Source organism: Trichomycterus rosablanca, chromosome 26 (genome assembly GCF_030014385.1).
Source record: "Trichomycterus rosablanca isolate fTriRos1 chromosome 26, fTriRos1.hap1, whole genome shotgun sequence".
NCBI lineage: Eukaryota > Metazoa > Chordata > Actinopteri > Siluriformes > Trichomycteridae > Trichomycterus > Trichomycterus rosablanca.
Window position 1 is genome coordinate 14,683,419 of NC_086013.1, and position 6,182 is coordinate 14,689,600.

The following is a 6,182-nucleotide window of genomic DNA, read 5'->3' on the forward strand; positions in this document are numbered from 1 at the left end:
CACTTCCACCTAAAGTGAACCAACGCTCAAGGAGGCGCAGGTGACTCAATTAAGAGAAACCAACATGTCTGCACCTCATCTGCACCTCCATGCCCCCTCTGCCAGCCATAAATAGCATGGCAGAAGGCTGAGATTCTATAACCATGCCCCTGGTGGATTTCTACGGCAGATTGGCACATTATGACTATTTGTGTTATGAATTGCTGTATAGTTAGTTAATAATGTGTAACTTTGGGATTTTGTCTCAGTGGTTAGGCTGGTAAGGGGTTAATGGTAGACAGGAAGAGCCATGCCCGATAACACTATTGTTTTAATGTTATTGGCTTCCGCTTTGCTTTATCAAGAGAAGGGGGTTACCCAGTGTTCTCCTAAAATTCCTAATCCCTCTCATACTGTCACCCACCTTGTTTTCTGCCATGTGTGTGTTCATGTAAGAAACATGATCATCGTATTTTCCTGTCACCCTTCTCTTCAACAAACACCTTGACAGGGAAGAGGCTGAACCGGACTTACTCCAACCCTGACCAGGATAAATCGGTTGATGAGAATGAATGAATGAAATGGATAAAGCCTAATGATTGTATTACTTTCTAAATTTGCTTTCTTTTAGTTACCTAATAATGATAATTTGAACACATAGAGAGGGAAGTGCACACAGAGAGAAGAAGAGACCCTTAACTGTTAAGCGCTATCTGTCAAAGTTCTGCTCAGCTCCGCAGTGTTTTTATGAAGAATTTGCCACAAGTATGAGTGCAGTGACTCCCCATGTCTAAAGATGACTTATGGTGACCCCTGGGAAACTCCAGGAATAATAAACATTGTGTGTTTCTTATTAACTTGTGTTTTTTCTTCTAATTTTAGGTTTTGACACAGTTACACACTCCACATGTTGCCAGCTGCGACACTGTTGCTGCTGCTTCAACTGGCTCTAATATTATATATGTTTAAAAGTGGGAAGAATCCAAAATTTTGAAAATTTATAAAGGTTAATAAAAATAGTTTAAAAAAAATCTGGAAAGTATGACCTCCTCAGGGTGGTGTAAAGGTTAAGTTAGCCTCTGCTGGTGCAGAGAAAGCAGTAAGTCTGTCGGCAGTGTACAGGGTGGAGTTCCTCTTACTGCCTTCATCACGCCCATTGACGGCTTTCAGCCAGCAGCACAGCGAACGTCTCTGCCAGGGTTCATTAAATCTGCTTTTCACACAGAAGATTTTTTGTAGGGGGGTTTTAAATCATGAGAAGAACCCAATTATTATTATTATGATTTCTCCTAAAATAGTGCACACTAATGAGTCTTAGAACAATAAATGAAAAACACATTTTCTGTTTAAGTCCAAAATCTAGTTTTATTTGTGTAAGTGTCTCCTAAGGATGGTTCCTTGGGGTCCCGGGGTGGAAGGGGGGCCACAGCAGGTATCTAGGACCTGTGTTTATGCCTCACCTCTAGTCAGTTTGTGACATTCTGCATATTCTCTTGGGTGGCTTTTCTATGGGTAAGAAGTTTCCCCACTCCTCCATGGTTATCAATTTTTATGACCCACAAAATAAAACGGTAATAATGGTCATGTATAACCCTAAAATCCTCTCTCGGAAAAACTAGTTCCACAGTAAAAGGTTTGCAAATGTACAAAAATCGTTGTGTGTTTTAGCCACAACAATTGCTAACAGGCATAATAAATCAACTTTATAAAGAAAATCATATGCTTCAAACTTTGCAGCAACAAAGCAACTCTATACAACTCTATAAAAACATGAAGATTTAAGGAAACTCAGGTGACCTGAACAGCTTTGGAATAACCTGAAACATCAAGTAAGGCTTTCTTGATCAACATCAGTGCACATCTTTTGACACAGATGCCCTTCCCAAACTCCCTTAGTTATGTGAGAAGCCTTCTCAAGAGTGGCTGTTGTTATAGCTGGTCACATAAAGGTCACTCTGTTTAATGCCATTTCTTTTTTAAATAACAACAAGCTCTTGGTTAGGTGTCGAAATACTTTTAACCTCAGTGTATGTAAAGAATCTCTTCAGGCCGGTGTGAAGGTAAAGGTGATGAGAGGGGTAAGTCTCGAGAGGTAAGAGCAGAGTTTCTCTTGCTGCATCATTACACCCTCTAAGGGCTCTCTGTGAGCCTTCAGGCATTAAAGAACGACTTCCAAATTGTGCTATTATTAGTGCTACTATTCTCCCTTTGATGGACAGCTGAAACCTACTTTTTTTATATACAGAATTAACGCTTTGCATCAGAAGCCAGCTTGAGGCATCTATCTAAAGCAATTCTGAGATGGTGGTAGTTTGTTGTACATTTACAAAAAATTATTGTAGAGGTTTTGGCTATCAATCAGAAGATTGTGGGATTGAAATCCGGCTCTGCTGTGCAGCCACCATTGGGTCCTTGAGCAAGGATCTTAATCCTGTCTGTTCCAGGGGCGCCATACAATAACTGACCCTGCGCTCTGACCCCAGCCTGAGATATGCTAAAATAATTTTATTATACTGTACACATGTACTGTATGTATATATACTGTAGAACAAATAAAGGTGTTCTATTCTATTCTAATAAAGTATATTGACAAAAAGAGCACCTGTAAATCAAAGCAGAGCAAAACCTATTGCTTACAATGTAGAACAACCCTTAAAACAGCTTGTTTATCGTTACTATGACAGTACACGTCAGTACTGGAATGAAAATGATTTATTTGGTAATTCCTGAGAAAACTGAACCCTGTGTCACTGTTTCCACTGCTGCTATAATAACTGATATTATGTCTTTAACCCTCTTTTCTCTGTTATCAGTTTCTCTCTCTCTCTGTCACATGTTCGTTCCCCTACATGTTCCCTCACACACACAGAAAGGAAGAAACACAGACCGCTGTCTAAACACAAAATTCTTAAACCTGTTCCGTTTACGGGTCAAAGGTCCATGAGAATATTTTTCCAACCACGGTGAGAGAAGCCGAGGGCTGATCATTAATGTAAATACATCCTAATGTTTCTCACCACACTCCAACTGAAATAATCACAAAACTAATCCAATCACTGTTTCCCTTCAACATCACACACACGACCCCGGAGCTCGGGATCAGACACATGGTCCAGGACCTGATCAGGTGTGACATTCATTCATGTATATATTTTTTTTGCTTCATCCTGTTCAGATTTGAGTTGGATCAGTACATTTTATGGCATCATTTACATATTCACTCACAAGTGCAGGAATGTAAACACAGCAGAAATATGCCAAACTCCCTACAGTGACTGGAGTAAAGATTTAGGTCCTCAGGACCCATATTAGGGTGAGGCACCCAGTTTACTCATACGAGGTCTGATTAGATATACAGCCACTTTATTTTTAGTAAGCTGTGTAATGTTTTACTATTACAGTAGCAAAGTGGTACATTAAATCACACAGCTTTAGGGACGTAGGTTCAATACTTGTCACTGGTAATTGTATGTTTATCATGTGTTTACATGAGTATCAGTCGTGTACTCTAACCTGTTAAACATAACCAAGTGGGCTGGATATTTTACACTGCACCTAGATGTGAGCTTGAATGAATTAGTGGACAGTGGTAGTGATATTGGTAGTCTAGTGGGTAGGGCTTTGGGCTATCAACTGAAAGGTTGAGAGTTTGAATCCCAGCTCTGCCATGCAGCCACGGTTGGGCCCTTAATCCTATTTGCTCCAGGGGTGCCGTACAATGGCTTGGTTATGTCATGTTGTAGTTGTTTAATATCCTAAAAAGTCCATGGTCACATTAGCCCTAATACTTATGAACAGACCCGTTCTCCCCATGTCTGCGTGGGTTTCCTCCGGGAGCTCCGGTTTCCTCCTACAGTCCAAAGACGTGCAAATGAAGTGAATTGGAGATACAAAATTGTCCATGACTGTGTTTGACATTGAACTAGAACTGATGAATCTTGTGTAAGCAGTTACTACCTGTCCTGTCATGAATGTAACCAAAGTGTAAAACATGACGTTAAAATCCTAATAAATAAATAAATATAAACAGACCCCTAAGTGAATATCATACATACTGATGTGAAAAGGGGGTTAGAAATTGCATTTCCATTATTAAGATACCATCAGAGTAGCAGTCGTTCAGTGTATACTAACAACTAAATCTAATCCAAGCAAACTATGTAAAGTAATTTACACGTTTAAATAAATGAACATCCACAAGCTGGCTCAGTTTTACCCTTCACTGAAGGAGGGTACTTTGATTTGCAACCCGTCTGGTTTGGATCAGTAGGACGTCTTGTAAAATATTTGGAAAGAAAGGGAATTCCCCACACCTGTTCTCTCTAGCTGTACAATTTATATTCTCAGGGATTTGAAATGCGGCTTTGCGTTCCAAGTGTTTCTGTGGTATTTGCAGTCTTTCTCAAGTTCCTCATTACTGGAGCAGAAGGAGACTCTGATAAATAAAACATTTTCTTCATTTTGGCTCTGTAGAATATATAGCAAGTCTTACTGCATGCAACTTTTTGCAGAATTTTATGCCTTGATGTTTCTCATTTGTAGGTGTAACTAACCAGTGGCTGACATGGTAATGGACAGGGTCAAGGTTAGTGTTAATAGAAAACACATTTTGCAAAACACTGACTCAAGATTGTCATTGTTATTCATATTATGTTTTAGGTAGTGCACTGTGGACGAGAGCTGCAGACTAGTACCCACATCCTTTGACCTGTGATGTCATCGACTGCTTCTTTACATTGAATTTATTTCATTTTCTGCATTTAGCAGATGCTTTTATCCAAATCGACTTATAGTACTGTGACAGTATATTGTCTAAGCAATTGAGGGTTAAGGGCCTTGCTCAAGGGCCCAACAGTGACAACCTGTTACTGCTGCTGTTTTGATTACTAGTCCAGTACCTTAACCACTAGGCTACAACTGCCCGAACCACAAGCCAGCGGTGGATTCTTAAACAAAGCTGCATTGCATACAAGAGTCACGTTATGCCCTATATGTACCTCCATCAAATGGGAGTCGCTATTAGAGCAGCAACGAAGAGAAACCCTGTCTGACCTTCCCTCCCTCAGACAAGCTCTGTTGTGTCTGTTAGTACCCAGGCTAAGACTAGACATCAATATTTTTTTAGGTGGGCTAGCAAATTATTCTGCTGCACCACCCGAGCAACTTTAAAAGTGTGTTCTGATTACAATCACACATAAAGAGTTGCAGAAATCACTGAAACCCCAAGACATGCAAGTCAATGACATACAAGTGTATTTAACTTTTAACCTTAACTGTAGTTCTTTCATGATTATTAGTTTCTAGTGTTTCCTTATCGGTCATACTTGTCAAGAATCTGTCAGATTAATGTCTGATTTACTACATTTATTACTTGTTCTAGTTAAACACAGAGCATAAAATCATCTGAAAAGGAGAAACCCCAGGACACGAGCTATAAGCATCAGTTTTCATCTTGGCAGCTTGATGTAATTCAAACTCACAAAACTTGAATTTTACAAGGACACCAGGGATAAAGCAACAACACTGAGAGGAAAATTATAAAACTGTGTGTGTGTTTAACACTAGGCAGCGTGCTACTATTCTTTAAAAAACACTAAAGAAAGAACAGTAGAATTGTAAAAGAATCACATTTAATACTAAGAAAGCAATCACGTGTGGTCCAAACTGAATATCCAAATTTGTAGACACGTTTGGGACAATTTGCATTAAAAGGATATGAACACGGGTTCATCTTTGGTATCTTTGGTAACCAGTTTATCACTTTAGATTAGGTATTGTTTCAAAGCAAAAAAGTCTTTAATGTATTTGATGTGCTTATGTATTGATTTTAACGTCATATTTTATGATTAATAGTCTATTTTGATGGTACTTTGGATTCTAATTACTTATTTATTAACCTCTATCCCTTATGTACATGTAGCAATGTTGCTTCTTTCTTGTTGTCTCTATGGTCCTGTCTGATACTACAGAGAGTAGAAGTACCTAACATTGCAGTAAACGTTTACCAGTTACTTCGCAATACATGTAACTAGAAAATCGGCTTTTGGAAATGAGGTACACAGTTAAATGATAGTTAAATGACTGTACAGAGTACAAGCAATTAATGCTAAAGGGCCTTGCTTAGGGACCCAACAGTGGGAACTGTTGGCAGTGATGGGGTTTGAATGAATGACCTTATGATCAATAGTCTAGTACCTAAATTG